Source organism: Tupaia chinensis, unplaced genomic scaffold, assembly GCF_000334495.1.
Source record: "Tupaia chinensis unplaced genomic scaffold, TupChi_1.0 Scaffold144529_1, whole genome shotgun sequence".
NCBI classification, from domain to species: Eukaryota; Metazoa; Chordata; class Mammalia; order Scandentia; family Tupaiidae; genus Tupaia; species Tupaia belangeri.
Window position 1 is genome coordinate 2,206,883 of NW_006204388.1, and position 20,016 is coordinate 2,226,898.

Consider the following 20,016-nt stretch of genomic DNA (forward strand, 5'->3'; position numbering starts at 1 on the left):
TATCTTTAAAATGCATTCTGGATCTGACCACTTGCTCATTTTTTAATTTTTTTGAGAGATATTTTTGCTATGGGTCCTGTGCATTCACAGGAAAGACAGAAAGTGAGAAATCATCGCTTGGCAGGATGACCACGCCACAGTCCCTTTTCTTCCATCGTCCTCTCAGGATTTTGGGCAAGCATGTACATGCACCCTTCATGATTTTCAAGCCACCGGATCCAGGACTCTTAACTGTGTTCAGCTGCATGAGAGTCCAGTGCCTTAACGGTTATGCCATCTCCTGGCCCTCCAACTTGCACATTTATTGCTATGTCCTAGTCTAAGTGTCTTCCATCCCTTTCTTGCTTTTTGCACAGCCTTCTAACTGCTGCCTCTAGCCTTGTCCCCATTCAGTCTAAGCACAGCAGCAGAGTAACTTGTTGAAGTGTAGAACTGCCCCACTTCTCTGCTCAGCTTCACCTGATAACATCCTGTTCTATTCAGAAAAAAAAAAAAATTTAATACACACTTGAATAAAAATTTATATGTTGCTGATAATGTATATGGTGAGTTGACTTATATGAACTGCATCCATACTGAAAAAAAAAAACATTTCGTATACTATAATGATATATAGTGATTAAATATCATTTTAAAAAGTGTAAAAAACATTTAAAAAAATGAAGGGTCTTGTAATAACCTGTAAGGCTCTATGTGCTCTGAATATCGTTTTCTCTCCTACTCTTCTTTCTTTATCATAACTCTCCCTCACTCTGCTCAGGCTGAAGCGGCCTCCTTTCCGATCTTTGGCATTCCAGGCAAACTCTCATCGGAGGGTCTTCTCCGTGTTACTCCTTCCGCCTGAATGCTCTTTCCCCTGACGTCTTCATGAATCTTTCCTTTATGGTGTCCAGATTTTAATTTAAATATGATTTTTTTTCAGTGAGAACAGCTTCCCCATCTCCAAATATACACACACACACCAACTGCACTTGACCTCTCCCTAGTTTAATATTTTTGTCCACAGACTTTATTATCATTCTATTAATATTTATTTTACTTATTAAACGTGTTTACCTTCTAGTTTTTTTTTTAAGAGAGTTTTTTTGCTATAGGGTGCATGTGTTCTCTCAGAGAGAGACAGACAGAGAAATTATTTCCCAGGAGGGATGGTCACATTTCAATTGCCTCTCTTCCATTATCCTCTTGGGGTCTTGGGCGTGCACACACACACACACACACACACACACACACACACCTGGAATGAGTTTCAAGTCATTGTGTCCAGGACTTGAACCATGATAACCTACATTGTAGTCCAGCGATGTAACCATTACACCATCTGCTGGTCCAACTTGTTGTTTTCTTTTAACTTAATATTGAAATTGTTGGTGTTTGGTTTGTTATAATATCTTGAAAAAAATAAGTACATTTCTTGGCACAGAGTAGGCATTCGAAGCACCCTGTTGAGTGACTCTTGAATCTCCTAATGAAATTATGTCTGAAGACTGATCTTTCTTTGAATTTCTCATTTACATAAACTAATACATTCCTTTTGTTGTTTGAGCCCATTTTAGTTGAACTATCTTAACCTAATGCATTGTCACTGAGCTAGCAATTAAATGTTTGATGGACAGATGGGGTAGCAAGCAGTGGACCTGAGACAAGGATTCACATGAAGATGATTTGTTAGGAAAATCGTTGTATGGTTTGCTTGTATGATTTGTATGTTAACTATAATTACCCTACAGTATTTTATAGCACTAGACATGGTTCTTCCTACCTACCTGTGATTTTATTTCCATTCATCAACATCCCTCTGTCCCCTTTCCTTCTAATGTAAGTCTTCGAACCATCCAGGAGCAAGAGAGCTTACATTTCAGAACTCCTGGACACATCAGTCATTGTGTTTCCCCAAAAGATACTGAAGTACTAACCTGTAGTACATGTTAATGCAAACTTATTTGGAAATAAAATCATTGCAGATAAAGATAAGGTCATATATGATTGGGGTCATATTGGATTAGACTTTTCATCTAATATGACTGATGATATCAAAGGGGAAGTCTATATGTAGACATTAACATGGAGAGAATGCCATTTGAAAATGATGGTCAAGATCAGAGCAATGTTTATACAAGCCAAGAAACACCAAATATTGCCATCAAACCACCAATCACTAGAGGGGAGACATGGAACAGAATCTCTCTCATAGCCTTTGAAAAGAAGCAGCCTTACACATATTTGGATTTACAGCCTCCAGAACTATTAAACAATGTGTGCTATCTAAGACATTCAGTTTATGATATTTTGTTATGGTTGCCCTAGAAAACTAATACAGATTGCTGGGAGATTTAGGAAGTGTGACAGGAAAGAGAAGAAAGTCATGCAAGTGGGAAATTTTGGTTCAATCTTAGAATTCTATTAATACTGTAGATCATCTGTTTTACCCCTCCTTCATTCTTTCTCTTTCCTTCTTCTCTCCCTCTTTCTTTCTTTTCATTTAATAATTATATAATACATATTTGTGGATTACAGTTTGATTTTTCAGTAGAAGAACTCAATGTGTGTTGCTTAAATCAAGGTAATTAGTATATCCATCCTGTCAATAATTTGTTGTTCTTTGTGTTGGAAACATCGGACAATATCTTTTTTAGTTACTCTAAGATACATGGTAAATTGTTAACTGTTCTTACTCTATAGTATTTTGTAGCACTAGAAATTATTCCTATCTATCTGTAATTTTGTTTCTTTTAATGAACATCCTTCTGTCCCCTCTCCTCCTAATATAGGCTTTGAACCATCCTGGGCAGGAGCAAAAGAACATGAGCTTCAGAACTCCTGGACACATCAATCATTAGTCAGGGTTTGCCCTCTGGGACTAGGTGTGGCAGATAAACGGGACATTGTAGGCCTTCCTTGTGCTCGGGCAAAGCCAATTCCAGTAGCTAAAGACTAAACTGTGAACAAAGAATCGTGGGTGCTAACTGCAAGCTCTTCGGACAAAAAGCATGTCAGCAGGCCATATGTGAAAAATAGGTAAAGAGGGTCAGAGTGAGTATGGAGAAAACACTGAGCATCTGCCACAATGTGTTAGCAAGCAATTAAGGCATGTCCACTAGGTGGAGAAAATGAGGAAATAAATACAGTCCCTTACTTTTCTGCCTAGTGAAGTTCTGGTTATATTTATTTACATAATCTGAGGTAATAAACTTGGAAAAGACTGCTATTGTAAATAGAAGATGTGTGTTGAGTATCTCTAAATAGCTTCCGATATTTAAATTAGTTATATTCTTTCATCACAGAAGAAAACATTAAAACAAATGAGAAAGTAAAATATTAAAAGATAAAGCAATGAAAAATGTACAAAGGGTGCAACAGTCTTTTAAATTAGGGTCTCCAATCCCCTGGGCCATGGACCAATGCCAGTCCTCCCAGGATGTGCAAAGAGGGCTGGGGGTGGAGTGGGCCAGTGGGTGTGGCTTTGTCTATATTTGCAGTCACTCCCTATTGCTGGTATTGCTGCCTGGGCTCTGACTCCTGTAAAATCAGCAGTGGAATGGGCTTTTCATAGGAGCATGAACCCTACTGCTGTGTTTCATTGTAGACTGCAATGTGGTTTGATGGAAATGGGGTGAATGGTGGATGTGAATCACTTGAATCACCGCAGGACCATTCTCACTCAACCCTACTCCCATTTATAGAGGAATTTTCTTACACAAGGCCATTCCCTGGTGCTGAGAAGGTTGGAGACTGCTGTTTTAAATGATATGTGTATGTGCATATTTGATGTACAAATTGAAAAGATTCATACCCAGTTTGCCTTCATAACCTTAGGAATCTATTTTTAATTCCTTTCCAAAGCCTTAGAAACATATAGCCAAACACATTTAAGTCCAAAGAAGGACTTAAAATTTGTACTCTGATTTTATCAACAATACATGTTTGTTCCCAGGTACTGAGGCAGTTTCATTTTGAGATATTTTCCTGTGTCCTGTAACTGAGAACCTGAGAAGGATTGTACTCAAAAGGGTATACAAGGAACTCTTGATTCCATTGCTTATAAAAAGATAATGAGTCTCCATGTATACCCAATTCCAATAGTGTTAAAGAACTGTAGTAATAAGAGCTACTGTCACTAACAACATGGTTGATCTTTTCTGTATGAGAATCTCCTCCCTTCCAATACTATACTTAGGAGAATAGTATGCTTTAACTTACATTTGTTACATATCTTTAAAGAGCTTTTCACTTGAAGGTTTTTTATTTTTGATTCATTTGATCATGAAACACTAGCCATTTGACTCAGAAATCTCACTGTAATATTTACACAAGTGAAAGTTTTCTAGTCCTAAGTCTTTGCATTGTCTCATTTCTTCGTATTTCATAGTAGTACCTTATACATAATGGACACTCAATAACTGTGTTGAAATATTGAATACACTGAGCTACTGACTTTGGTTTTGATGGCTCTGTAATCTGGATCTCATCTTCTGGGTGAGCTGCACAGAACCGTGGAAATAATTCACCTATTTAATGATATTTATACGCAAAGAAATGTGTCATCCAGGAGTTGCCTACATCATAGATATGGCCAGCAGACAAGTTTGTTTGTTTTAAAAATGTTTCAGAGGTTTTTAAATAGCTGTCATTTTTTTTTTTAAGAGGGCATAGAGGGGTCAGCAGGTAGCATATTAGTTAAGGGCACTGAACTCCCAAGTGGCCGATCATGGTTTGGTCCCCAGACTTGGTAGCTTGAAATTCACACTGGGTACATGTGCATGTGTGCCCAAAATCCTAAGAAGAGAATGACAGAGAAGGGATTGTGGCATGGCATCCCCTCAAGGGGTAATATCTCACTTTCTGTCTCTCTGTCCCTCCAGTTGAGTACAGGAATCTAAAAGCAAAAATCTCTCTATCAAAGAGAGAGAGAGAAAGAGAGAGAGAGAGAGAGATAATATACATAAAATTGGCTTTCTTTGAAATCGAGTACTTAAAATTATTGCATGATGATCAACTATAACTGATAGCTTAGACTGTCTGTTTTACATTAGGTAGACTCTCAAAATCCCCATCACCTACCCCATTTTTCTGACACTGGTAGTCATTTCTTAGCGTACTTGGACTATTGCTTTCAAGATTAGTTTGAGACAAAAAAACAAAAACATTCAATAGTCAAAAAAATGAAGTCATCTGTTGACTATAATGTATATGGTATTGTCTTTGACTTGACTAATATATGCTCTATTTATGGTGGGAAAACCCATATTTTTTACACTGTAAAGATATACAGTGATTGAATGTAAATTTTTTTTTTTTTTTAAAAGACCTAAGTAAAAAAAGAGATTAGTCTGGGAGCATCATCTGACACCGAGCCATTCTCTGACAACCAGTTAAGTGTCCAACCATTTGATCTAATTCTGGCAGTAGCTACACGGAGTGAATGTCAGGTTCCACAGATTTAAAAATTCATTCCCACAAGACTACCTTACTTCAGACAACCAGCACAGACCCTGGCCACCTGTAGTTCTCACTTTCCTTCTCTCACTATAAATCGGAGATTTCTATGACCCCTTTCTCAGGTCTGATAAGTTTCTAGAATGACTCATAGAATTTAGGAAAACACTTTACTTACCTTTATCAGTTTATTATAAAGGATACAGCTCAAGAACAGCTAGATAGAGAGAGATGCATGGGCTTGGTATAGGGAGTGGAGGGCTTCACTGAGAGGAAAGGGTCATCCTCTCAGTGAATCTGGGTATTCACCAACCTGGACCGTATCTAAGTTATCTTTTTCAAGTTTTTTAGAACTCAGTGTTCAGGCCCTGTCTCCTCCACAGAGGTCCTGTAGGATGGAAAGTTTCAACCCTTGAATTATTTGTTTTATCAGGGGACTAGCCCCATCCTGAGGTAAGAGGCCCCACGCTGTCACTGCACTGGCATAAACTCAGGTGTGATCTATAAGAGCTCATTCTGAATTGCAAAAGACACTCCTCTCTTTTACCAGATTCAAAGGATTTTGCTAGGTTTGTGTCAGGATCTGAGTACGATGACCAGATTTATTTCCTATTATATTATACTTATTTTTATTTCATGTATGCATCTTATCTATATAGATCTTGTGAACAAAGATTTTTTTCAAGTCAGACCCATGAATTTTACATGGGTGATGACACATCTTATTTCCATGCTTTTACTAGAAAATGTGATAGTCATATTTACAAGTTATTATTAGCTTATATTCTAGTCCCTCATTACTCTTCTTCATTTTTAGAAAAATGTCTATTTTTTTAAATCTGAATAAGACATTTATGTAGTTCAAGGAAATGTACAAGAAAGCTAATTCAACAGAATGAAAAAATATTTCTTGGGTCAACCGGGTACGGTGACTAAGGTGGTTGGATCCTACATGATCAACTGCATTTATCTCTCATTCTGGGTGAAATTATTGCTATGCACAGGTCTAAAAATGACCAGAGGACATTTTATTGTGTGAAAATAGCCTAAAGTTGGTGTACTTACTAGAAATTTTATCCAAAGTGGTGAAAAAAAGACTGCAGGTAAGATTTTATTTTTGTTTTATTTATTTAATTTGATTTAATTTAATTTAATTTTGGAGAGATTGTTGCTACAGAGCATGTGAACTCTCCGGAGAGACAGAGACAAAGAGGCAGATAAGATTTTAGACAGCAATGGAAGCATCTTTTTATTTCCTAATTATGCATTATTGAATACTCTCATGTAATACAGGTTGACTATCCCTTAACTGAAATGCTTAGGACCAGAAATGTTTTATATTTCAGATTATTTGCATATAGATGTTGCAAGGGATATGACCTAAGTCTGAACATGAAATTAATTTGTGTTTCATTCATACACATAGCCTGAACCTACAATATTTTTATATTGCAGCGTTATGACTACAACTCTTCACATGAGATCATGTTTGAGATTTTCCAGTTGTGGCATCAACATAGGGAATAAAAAGTTTCAGATTCTGGAACAATTTGGATTTTGGAGTTTTGAATTAGGTGTGCTCAATCTGTGAAATAGTTACCCTTACATTATGAAATAACTATGTCCAGCACTTGCTCTCCATCTTTCAATTATTTACAATTTTCAGCTGCTGCTTTTGATATTTACATCGTATTTCTAAATACCATATTTATTTGACTCTTTATTGATTGATTAATTTTGGCAGAATAAATGAAACATTTTCTTATTTGTCATTAAGAATTCGATGAGCTAACATCCTTCCTCTCATCTTCCCCTTATACTCAAATCATAATTTTTGGTAAAATCAGTAGTTTTTACTCTATATTATTATGCAAATTTCAGACCCAAGTTTTTTTTTTATTTATATATTTTTTATTATTATTCATACATTAAATCACTATACATCATTTTGATTGTGAAGATACTTTACCCAGCATGATATACACCTCAGTCCAACCCAGTTGAGACCACCATACACATTCTCGTCATATTATACAGTGAATATATTTCTTTTTTTAAAGAAAATTTAATTTTACTTAGAGTTAATTATCTTACTTTATCCATTTTCCTGGTGTTACATGTGTCAGTTGCTATCTTTTTCTAAATATTCTTGACAAGTCTGTCAAATAACCTTGGAGTAATGTTTACAAATATTGTTGAACATCACATCATCTATCATGTTCATGCTGTTATTTTTCTTTCCTTTTCTACCCCGTAGTCCCTTGGGGCTTTTTGCTCCAGTTTGCAGATTTCTTCCTCATCCTGGTGAATAGCTGTCAACCAGAGTTTTTCTTCTCCTTCATTTTGGAAATTCCTCTTTCCTTTCTTCTTGGTCACCTACACCTTTCTTTGTCTATATTCTTGTTTTGCTGAAGCATGTCATTCACTGGTCACCTAAGAAGGTCCATGAGAGGTCATATTGTTCACTCTTTACATGATAAACAATTGACTTTCACAATTGAGAGTTTGATAAGATATAAAGTTTTAAGTTGGAACTCCATTTCCCTCCACATATTGAAGGCATTCCTAATTGTTTCTAGTATCTACAGTTGTTCTTGAGAAATACAATGACATTTTTTTTTCTTATTATTCCTTTGTGTCTGACTTGTTTTTTTTTCTATTTGAGTTTTTACTATCTTCTTGTTATACACAGTGTTCTGAAATTTTATAATGCTGTGTTAGTATGAATCCATTTTCTTCAATGTGTTAGAACCCTATTGGGTCTTACCAATGTAGGGATTTGTGTCCTTTGGTTCCAGAAAGGAACCTGCATTATTATTTTTTTTTGATAGTATCTCCCTCCTTTCTCTCTATTCTTTAAAGAGCTTTCGTTATTCAGATCTACAACCCTCTACATATTTTATTTTCTTTTCCTTCCAATTTTTGATAGCTTTGTCTTTTTATTGCCTCCTCAATGACATTACTTTCCAACCACCGCAATGTTTTAAAAATATTTTTCTTTTGATTCTCTTATTTTTCAGTTTTATAAACTAGTTTTTCTCTGATTATTTCATTTTTATGGCACTCATTTAAAATCAATGCAGTGTTTTATATTTCTGATTATTTTAATTACAGAATTTATTTCTTTGTTCAAAATAAACTGATCCAGGTATTCTGTAAACTAGCTGTGACTTCTGTGAGCATTTCCTAGCTGAAGTACTTTAATTTTAAAACTTTTGTTTTCAGAACTAAATTTGGGCCAGCAGGTGGTGTAGCAGTTACGTTGTTGGACTCTCACATGGCCAATTGCAGTTCTAGTCCCGGACCTAGTGGCTTGAGAATCATACTGGGTGCATGTGCATGCATGCCCTAGATCCCAGTAGGAGAATGGAGAAGAGATTTAATGTGGCCATCTCCCTGGGGGGTGATTTCTCACTGTAAACTTACCTTAATATTAAAATATCTACTTAATTCTGTTATTTTATTAAACTGTGGTACTATTTGTTATCAAAGACAATGTTTTATATTACTCATATAACATAAGTTATGTAAATCACTTAATAACCTACAAATTATTTCTCTCATTTGCAGTTATACTGTTTGTTGATAATACTTCTGGATTCTGGTCACAAAAATACTATTTTAATAAGTTGAGATTGACATTTGAGCTTCATTCCGAGTCTACATTTTGATGTCACTGATGATAAACGTTAATAAACTTTTCTTATAGATTAACGTATGCATAAAATTATTAAAATGAACTTTTCATTATAAGAAAACCCCCAAAGTTGAAATAATAGTTTATTTTTTATGTTACGTTGCAGTAGACACAAATTTAGGGATTGTACTTCCAAAAATATGCAGTATTTTCCCCTTGGCACAAAAAGCAGCATATATTTGCCATTTGCTGCAGTCTGCTGAAAGTCTGCAGCAGCTTGTGCCAAATGCATTGCAGATGCTGCACCAGCAATAATGTATTCATGATGTGTACAGCTACATCTTGACAGGAGCAGTTTCTAGATATGTTTAGTCAACTTCTGGCTTTTGCAAGGAACATAAATATAGATTACTTCATGTACTTTGCATATTCATCAAATTTGAAATAGAAGAGACCCTTATAACTGGTAATATAAAAATCCATGAATGTGATGGAGAATAAAGTAATAAAAATTTCACTTAATATAATTTGGAATCTGACAGGTAACCTATGAAGTATTTGTTGTTTGAATGTAGAATGTCTATTTCATTCAAAGAACTAATGCTAGAATCTATTAACTCAGTAATTCATCAAGTCAAATAATGTTTCCTCATAATAGCCAAAGCTACATGTAATGAAAGGTGGGCTTAGCGTCATCACAAGGCAAATGCCATTTTTTAAATGATTAACGAAACTGAAGTTTATGTATCAGTAGAGCTTTAAGCAGTGTTCTAATTGACATATTTTGGTTTCTGAAATTATGAAGATTTTCTTTTTAGAAAGGGTAGTATAGACTGCCAATTTTCCCTTATATTTTCTCTCTCTTTTTCAGAGTAATACAGATAGGTAGAGTGCAACTTATAATAAAGATTACACTTTCCAAACCTCCAACGAAGTTGGCCTCATGACTATATTTTTGACCAATGGAATATAGAAATGGCAGGTGTGAAAAACCTATATTTAGAAAGGAGCAATGTCCACTGACTCTCCATTTTCCTTTCTGCTAGTTGCAATGCCAGTCTTACTGGCAAACCATCTTATACCACTCAGACAAGACTGACACTTTACAAATAATGGAGCCCTTGAAGTCATGGCACAGGCCAACCAACTCATACGTTTATGTAAACAAGAAAAAGCTCATTTCTTTAAGATCAGCTCATTTCTCAGGTCTTTCACAAAATCTTGCTTGATCCACCTTGTCAAAATTAATCTCTTCCATTCTTACATTAGCTGAGAATGTAAATAAGACCCTTCTCATATTTTAGACTGCTTTTATATAGTGTGTATACCTGTCACCCTAATGAAATTGTGACACAATCAAAATCTTTCCTTCTTTTTCACTAAGGACTATATTGCATTCCACTCCTACTGGCTTTCTTGAAAAAGCATATTCTTACCTTACAGCTTTCCTATTTGCTATTACAACTACCAGAAATATTAGTCTCTCAAATGTGTTATATTATACAATAATTATTACTTAAGATACTATGATTCATTTCATTCAGGTCTCTGTTCAAATACTAATTCTCTCAACGGTCTTTTCTTGCCCTATTTCATTTTAACTCCTTACTCTGCTTAGATGTGCTCATCAAGGATAGTAGACCAGAATTAATGAGTAATTGCTGAGATAGAAAGTGGAGGCTATCAGGAAAAGTCCATAGGTTGTGGGAGTGCTTTTTAGTACACTGAGATCAAAGCACATGGAGAGAAGTGGTAGGAAGGAAAATGTTAGGATGCTCTCTTGGTGAGCTGCATTAAAGCAGTTAGGTGTTTGTGCCTTTTTCTTTTCTTTTCTTTTCTTTTCTTTTCTTTTCTTTTCTTTTCTTTTCTCTTCTTTTCTTTTCTCTTCTTTTTTCTTTTCTTTTTTGTTTAATTCTTGGCTAAATAGTAAATAGCTGGGGATTTGCCCACAGATTTAAAGGAGCAAAAGTATACGTACATTGAAACTTTGAGACGAGCTAGAACCCACATTAGCTAATAATTCTAGTTGGAATGGTTGGAACCCAAACTCCAAAGATAAGCTCTACCTCATGATGTTGATTTGGTTATCTGAAAAGACAACTTCCTTTCTTTCAGATTGAACATAAATTCTTCACGACCATTATTCTCTTCCATTTATTTCTTATTGTGTCTCAGTCTCTTTCATCTAATTCACAGCTAGAACCCATATTTCATCAAATCCATGCATTCTTTCCTCAATATTATTAATTGCTATCTATGTCTTTTTTTATTCTTTTTTGAGAGAGATTTTTGTTATAGGGAGCATGCATTCTCCAGAGAGATAAAAAAACAAGAAATCACCACCCAGAGGGGCTGGCTATGCTTCAATCCCTTCTCCATTCTCGTCTCATGATTTTGGGCATGCACTTACACATGCCTAGCGTGAGTTTTAAGCCACTGGGTCTGGGACTCAAACTGCAGGAGACTACATGGCAGTCCATCCATACAACCATTATGCCATCTGTAGGTCTTTGTATTTTTATTTTACGTGTGTGTGTGTGTGTGTGTGTGTGTGTGTGTTTGACTTTTGGTCAAATTTTGTCTGAGACACAGTTTTTTGTTATTGTATATTTACTTAGATTTAATTAGGGTGAATTTCACTTATGTCATTTGTCACAAAATACTATAGGTTGAATCCCCTCAATTCTCCTTTATATTCATCCATGCAGTCAATGAACATATATCTCTTGAATTTCCACTCTGCACCAGGCAATAATTTTGACCCTATAAAGATTAACAAGACAGATGACAGATCATTCCTCTGGGAGATTACATTCTGGTGTGGGAACTAAGATAAGAAAATAAATGCACATGACAATTTAAATACCAGTAAGTTTTGTGAAGAAGGTAACTTGCAGGAACATGGTATAGCACGACTATAAGGCTATTGCATATTTCAGTAGGATTTTTCTCAAGGATGCCAGAAATAAATGATATAAATACAGTATTTGGCACTTTAGATGTTTAATGGTGGTCTAAGGAGCTGGAACTCCAAGAAATTCAATCTAGGTCATCTCATTTTTTTTCTCTTCCCAACTGTTGCTGTTCAAGGTCATCAATTTCATTAGAGTTTCATTTCTTTCTATTTTAAATGAACCAGTTACCTTGCTGAAAAAATGTTAGAAATTGACACATAGTAAAAGAAGGCATTTTATTTCTCAGTTCTAATATAATTTATTTCTCTTGTAGTCATTTCTGATCTATTTACCTCTAGCTTGCTCACCTTTTCTGATAAGAAGGCCAGGTCAGATAACAAATGTGATTTCCCTTCTGGCCCTGAATGGACCAGTGGTTTGATGAAGTGAAAAGACAACTTCCTTTCTTTCAGATTGAACATAAATTCTTCACGACCATTATTCTCTTCCATTTATTTCTTATTGTGTCTCAGTCTCTTTCATCTAATTCACAGCTAGAACCCATATTTCATCAAATCCATGCATTCTTTCCTCAATATTATTAATTGCTATCTATGTCTTTTTTTATTCTTTTTTGAGAGAGATTTTTGTTATAGGGAGCATGCATTCTCCAGAGAGATAAAAAAACAAGAAATCACCACCCAGAGGGGCTGGCTATGCTTCAATCCCTTCTCCATTCTCGTCTCATGATTTTGGGCATGCACTTACACATGCCTAGCGTGAGTTTTAAGCCACTGGGTCTGGGACTCAAACTGCAGGAGACTACATGGCAGTCCATCCATACAACCATTATGCCATCTGTAGGTCTTTGTATTTTTATTTTACGTGTGTGTGTGTGTGTGTGTGTGTGTGTGTGTTTGACTTTTGGTCAAATTTTGTCTGAGACACAGTTTTTTGTTATTGTATATTTACTTAGATTTAATTAGGGTGAATTTCACTTATGTCATTTGTCACAAAATACTATAGGTTGAATCCCCTCAATTCTCCTTTATATTCATCCATGCAGTCAATGAACATATATCTCTTGAATTTCCACTCTGCACCAGGCAATAATTTTGACCCTATAAAGATTAACAAGACAGATGACAGATCATTCCTCTGGGAGATTACATTCTGGTGTGGGAACTAAGATAAGAAAATAAATGCACATGACAATTTAAATACCAGTAAGTTTTGTGAAGAAGGTAACTTGCAGGAACATGGTATAGCACGACTATAAGGCTATTGCATATTTCAGTAGGATTTTTCTCAAGGATGCCAGAAATAAATGATATAAATACAGTATTTGGCACTTTAGATGTTTAATGGTGGTCTAAGGAGCTGGAACTCCAAGAAATTCAATCTAGGTCATCTCATTTTTTTTCTCTTCCCAACTGTTGCTGTTCAAGGTCATCAATTTCATTAGAGTTTCATTTCTTTCTATTTTAAATGAACCAGTTACCTTGCTGAAAAAATGTTAGAAATTGACACATAGTAAAAGAAGGCATTTTATTTCTCAGTTCTAATATAATTTATTTCTCTTGTAGTCATTTCTGATCTATTTACCTCTAGCTTGCTCACCTTTTCTGATAAGAAGGCCAGGTCAGATAACAAATGTGATTTCCCTTCTGGCCCTGAATGGACCAGTGGTTTGATGAAGTGTGGTCTTTCACACTCTAACCCAAAGACAACTCTTATTTTTAGCCTTCATCTATCAGAAACTAGAGGTACCAGTGGAGCAAATTTATTCCTCATAACAATGCATCATGTTCATGAACAATTGAGCTGTATATTAGCTATTAGCATCACTCGTTAAGATGGTCCAGAATTATTTTGTTCAAGAGGAATTTTCACCAGAATTTGTGTCAGGAGGGTGAGCTCTATATGCTGAATTTGGAGTAAGCAGTACTTTTAAATCTCCATTGGCTTTTTGTTGTTAAAATTCTTAGTTTTTAAAGATGATGTTTACTTATTCATAAAAGTTCAGCATATTTATCAGAAAATTCTCCATTGTACATTTGGAGTATTTGTTATTATTTTGTACTTAATATACAAAGTACTTTTTCTAACATTTACTGCCGAAGCATATCTATAGAGCATATAAGAAGAAATACAAGATTGTCCTGTTTTATGAAAAACCTCAGTGATTAATCATCATGAGTTATTTCCATAAGCTCTAGGAAAAAAAAATAAAGAAAAAGAGGACATAAACATTTTATGGTAATACATTTAGTCGAGCACGTTCTCATCATCTTTCAGTGGTACTGGATATAAAAGTATATATACATGCATGCAACTGTGAAAAAGTTACAGCTTTCAATCACCACATATCTTGCAGGGAAATATACTGAATAAAGTATAAGGGAAGATTGGTTTGGAGAAGATTTTTAAAGTACATTCTGATTTTATGCACTCAACACCACAGAACTAAACACATATTTTAAATATAATGAGCAAACCCAAGATTCTTCACATTTCTCATGCCTACAGAAAGTGGTTAAGTTTCTACCATTAATAAAACATAAAATATATTCTAGACAATCATAGCATGCTCTGACGAACACTGTTAGAATATAACCTATATTATTTAGTCCTTGGTACTATTTCAAGGAAAAAAATGGTGGAATCTAATGTGAACTAAAGCAAAATGCAAGAAAAAAAATTTAACGATTTATCTTGGTTTGCATTGATCATCGAGAGATTGAGGTGATTGTATCCCTAAGGTATAATGAGATAACCCATTAAGGTGAAGGAATAAAATACTAGAACTCTAGCTATATTTATTTTTCTTATATTTTAATAATTTGTATAGTTTGCATATGTTCTTCATAATAAATAAGCACAGTTAAACCCATACCTAACATAAATAATTAAATGAGTTCACAAAAGTCGGACTGAAAATTTTTTCACTAATAGAGTGCATAATGAAGAAAAGAAACTGGTTATCACTGGACCCAAACCTAACGCCTTTGCCTTCCTCCAATGGATGAGTTTTGCACTTTTGTCAAAAATAATTTTGCTCTATTTCTGTGGTCCTATTTCTGTTTTTTTTTTCTCATTTATTCCATTGATATAGGTGTTTCTCTCTTTACCATTATAAAACTATCTTGATCCATGTGTAATTGGGCTTAATATAAGATAGAGTGATTCCTTTTTTCCACTTAATTCTTTTTTGAGATTATTTTAACTGTTTTAGAGACTATTATACTTTAGAATAAGCTTGTCCATGTCTACAAAAGACTTTCTCGATATATCATTAGGAATAGTATTAATTGCGTTAAACTTACAGGTAAATTTAGGGGAGAATTGACACATTTACCATGTTAAGCATTCCAATTCATAAACATAGTGTTAATCTTTATTTATTTATGTTATTATCTGATTTCTTTCATTAGCATTATTATAATGTTCATAGTAAAAAATTATGTACATGTGAAATTACCTTCCTATCCTTAATGACTGTGTCCAGACAATGCTGAGTGCATAAGTTACTCCTTGCAATTAAGAGAGCCTCACAGTTTTACAAAATGCTTTATATGCACTGTCTCACTTGATGTCTCAAATATTATTTCACTCTTGCACTAATTCTGAGAATTAGATTGTTTTATGCTGTCTTTGTAGATAAGACAACTGAAAATAAAAGAATTTTAATGCTTTGTTCATTATCACAAAATTTTCAGTATCCTGATTTCCAAACTCAAAGCAATACAATTTTGTACATTTACTTTGTACCTTAAAAGGTACACAAACATATCATAATTGAAAAAATTTCAACTAGAAGGAAGAAAAAAAAAAGAGTTAAAGAATTAGAAAATTTACAAAGTCAGAATGCTTTCTTAACACTATAGTTAGAGACCTCCATGGGAAGGTGGGACCAATGGTAAAGAAAGTTGTAATCATCACTGCAAAATTACTTTTTATTCTCAATCTAGTAGAATTAAAATTTCCAAGCATGAAAGTCTTCTATTCCCTATATATTTTCAAGTCACCTTAAATCTTTGAACTTGGTTTTGTCATTTTCTTGTGATTGAAGTAAGGCGATGTGGCATTGACTAATGTGTTGCCAGGTCTGAGGCTGTATCAACAGAATGCCACCCAATAAAAGTAAACCCTGTCTTTCAGTTAGATATGTAAATATAATCTCCCATGTGAATATCAGTAAATGACTAAACGGAATAGAATAACAGAGTAGTTAGTGTCCTGAAATATGAGAAATTGTGACAAAATTTGCTTCTGTCCATAAAAAATATACTAACATTAAATTGTTCATTTGAGGTGGTATTTACAATGTCCCTGGCTCACCCAAATTAACTGAATGTTTGACCTCAATCTGGATGCCTGACACAGCTGAAGTGTAATGAATACTGCTTGATTATGATGATATCAAAGCAATGAGTTGAGGTTCTTTTTCTTTTAAATTTTTCTCTGGACAACATTTTCACAAAACAAATATAACCCATTATGTAATATATAAAACTTTTGGTCTATAAGTGTTTCAGTACAAATCAAACTAAATTCTACTTATGTTGAGTCAGAAAACCATACAGTACAGCAAAACAAATCTTTGAATAAAGATAAAAGCGTAGGGCAGATTCAAGACATGAGTTTAACTTTTTTAATTAATTTATATAAAATAATACATTTTATCCTAGATTAAATTTAAAAGTAGTAATAGTAATATCTCTAAATAATGCTCAAGAGGAGCTATTATGAAGCACAGAGTAGGTGTTTGATAGTGATTTTAAATGATTTAAAATTTCTTAAAACTTTTGGCTATAATGTGTAGTTCATTTTCACTTAAAAGACCTTTATGATCTCATGACCCTTAAAATTCAACTTGTTTCTGTTTTTACCTTTTCTTTCTTTCTTTTCTTTATTTTTTTAATATTACATTTAATCACATATATCTTTATAGTGTACAACATTGCTTTTTCCAGCATGAATACCATGCATATCAGTCAAGACAAAGACATTACTATGCACATCATCATCAGCAAACAGCTTTTCGGTTTTTTGTGAATTAAACATCTTTATTTTTCTTCTCTTTTTCTCCTTCCTTCCTCCCTCCATTACCCACCTTTATATTAACCTTATCCTTACTATCTCTAGTATCTACTGTTGCTGTTCTTGCTACAATACCCTCCCAACTTTCAGTTTTTGTCATCAAGCACAGATAATAAGTATATATTGAGTAGGGGCATACAAAGTCTGTCTTTCATAGTTTGACTTTCTTCACTTAGCCTTAAGTCTTCCATATTGGTCCACTTTGTATCAGATGTCTGGGTTTCGTTATTTTTCTATGGCTGAGTAGTAGAAGAGTACATATGCCACATTTTTTCAATTCTGTTATCTATTTTAGGACCTTTGTGTTGATTCTATGTCCTACCTATTGTAAATAATGTTGAGATAAACATGGATGTGTAAGTATTTTGATGATTAAGGGTTTTTCTGTCCTTTGGGTAAACCTCTAAAAGTGAAGTTACTGGGTAGTATGGTAGTTCTGTTTGTAGGTGTCTAAGGAATCTCCATATTGTTCTCCAAAGTGATTGTTCTAATTTACATTTCCACCAACAGTGTGTAAGAGTTCCCTTTTCACTGAAGCCTCACCAGCACTTAGTCTTTATTTTCTTAATTTTAGCCATTCTGACTGGGGTGAAGTGGTTTTGATTTGCATTTTCCTTATAATAAGAGATGTGAAGCATGTTTTTATATGCTTTTTATATGTCTTCTTCAGAGAATTATCTGTTCAGGTCATTTTCCCATGTTTTAATCAGATTGACTTGTTTTTTTTCTTTCTTTTTGGTGGATAAGCTGTTTGAGTTCCTTGTATTTTGGTTATCAGTCACTTATCTGAGCAGAAGTTTCTCAGCCTAATATAGTCCAGTTGTCTATTTTTAGGACTATTTTATATGCTTTTTACTTTTTTTTTTTAATAGGGGAGAGCACGCACGCAGTCCCCCACTACCACAAATTATGCAGCCGAGTTTCCCGCATTTGGGGAAATCGCAGAGGTCAGCACACCCGCAGTGCAATGGGTTAGCCTCACCCTGGGAAAACCACCTTCGTGATCATGATGTTTCCCCTGCCAGGTAAGTATTTATATGCTTTTTTAGAGGTCTTCTTTAAGAAGTCTTTGCCTTCTAAAAGGTCTCTAAGAGTTTTCCCCATATTTTCCTTTTTTAGAGGTCTTCTTTAAGAAGTCTTTGCCTTCTAAAAGGTCTCTAAGAGTTTTCCCCATATTTTCCACCAGTATTTTTATTGTTTGAGGTTTTATGTTTAGATTCTCAATCCATTTTGAGTTAATTTTTGTAAGTGGTGACAGATAAGGATCTAGTTTTATTCTTCTGCAGGTGGACATCTAGTTCTTCCAGAATCATTTACTGAAGAGATTTTCTTTTTCCCACAGGATTGTCTTATGTCCTTTGTCAAGGATCAGTTGGCTGTATGTTTTAGGGTTTACTTGGGGGTTCTCAATTTTGTTCTATTGGTCTCCCTGTCTGTTTTGGACCAGTACCATGCTGTTTTAATTATCATGACTTTGCAATATGTTTTGAAGTTGGGAACTAAGATGCCTCCTACTTTATTCCTTTGCACAGTATTGTTTTGGCAATATAGGGACTTTTATGCTTCTGGACAAATTTTATGATTTTTTTTCTATTTCTGTGAGGCATATCTCTGGTAGTTTGATTGGGATTGCATCAAATTGTAAATTAATAGGGGCAGGATTGTCATCTTGATTATATTAATTCTTCTAATCTAGGAACATAGGATGTTTTTCTATTTTTTTGTATCATTTAAAATTTCTCTAGTGCTTCATAGTCTTTATAGAGATCTTTGACGTCTTTGATAAGGTTTATTCCTAGATATCTTATTCGCTTTGTGGTTATTGTCAATGGAATTTCTTTCTTCAATTCTGTCTCTGTTTGTCCATTATTGCTGTATAAAAATGCTGTAGATTTCTGCACACTGGTTTTGTATCCTGCCACTTTACTATATTAATGTATCATTTCTGGGAGGGTTTTTTTTAATTTTCTATGTATAGGTTCGTAACATCTGCAAATACAGATAATTTTACTTCTTCTTTTTCTATTTGGATGCCTTTTATTTGACTCTCTTATCTAATTGCATTGGTTAGAACTTCCAGCACTATGTTAAAACAGGAGTGGAGAAAGTGAGCAGTCTTGTCTTGTTCTAGTTTTTAGTGGAAAGGCTTTCAGCTTTTTCCCATTCAGTATGATGTTAGCTATGGGTTTTTCATAGATTCCTTTTATTTGGTAAAGGAATGTCCCTTCTATGCCAATTTTGCTGAGAGTTTTAATCATGAAGGGATGTTGTATTTTATCAAATGTTTTTTCTGCATTGATTGATATGATCATATGGTTTTTAATCTTTATTAATGTGATGTATTATATTTATTGTTTTGCATATGTTGAACCATCTTTGCATCCCTGGAATAAATCCTATTTGGTCATGCTATATAATCTTTTTAATATGTTGTTGAATACAATTTGCTAGTATCTTGTTGAGAATTTTTGCATCCATATTCATCAGGGATATGGGCCTGAAGTTCTCTTTTTTTTGTAATGTCCTTGTCTGGCTTTGGAATTAAGATGATGGAATTTTTGGAAATAGTTTAAGGAGAATAGGATTAGTTTTTCCTTACAAGTTTTGTAGAATTCAGAAGTAAAGCTATTGGGACCTGGCTCTTCCTTGTTGGGAGACTATCTATTACTGATTCAATCTCATTGCTTGCTACGGGTCTATTCAGACTTTCTATTTCTTCCTGATTCAATCTTGGTAAATTATATGCATCTGGAAATTTGTCCATCTCACCTAGATTTTCATGTTTGTTGGCATATAGTCACTCATACTACTCTCTGGTGATATTTTGTATTTTTTTTACATCTATTGCAATAACGCCTGTTTCCTTGCTGATTTGATTTATCTGCTTCCTTTCTCTGTTCTTGATTAATCTAGCTAATGATGTGTCAATTTTGTTTATCTTCTTGA

At 34.3% G+C, this 20,016-nt stretch overlaps 1 non-coding gene across 1 annotated transcript; it reads right to left on the bottom strand.

The window, feature by feature from the left end:
- Positions 1–17,939: 17,939 nt before the first annotated feature.
- On the bottom strand, positions 17,940–18,103 carry LOC114005815 (U1 spliceosomal RNA). The gene has a single exon (XR_003547623.1). It is a non-coding gene; the product is annotated as a U1 spliceosomal RNA (small nuclear RNA).
- Positions 18,104–20,016: the final 1,913 nt, after the last annotated feature.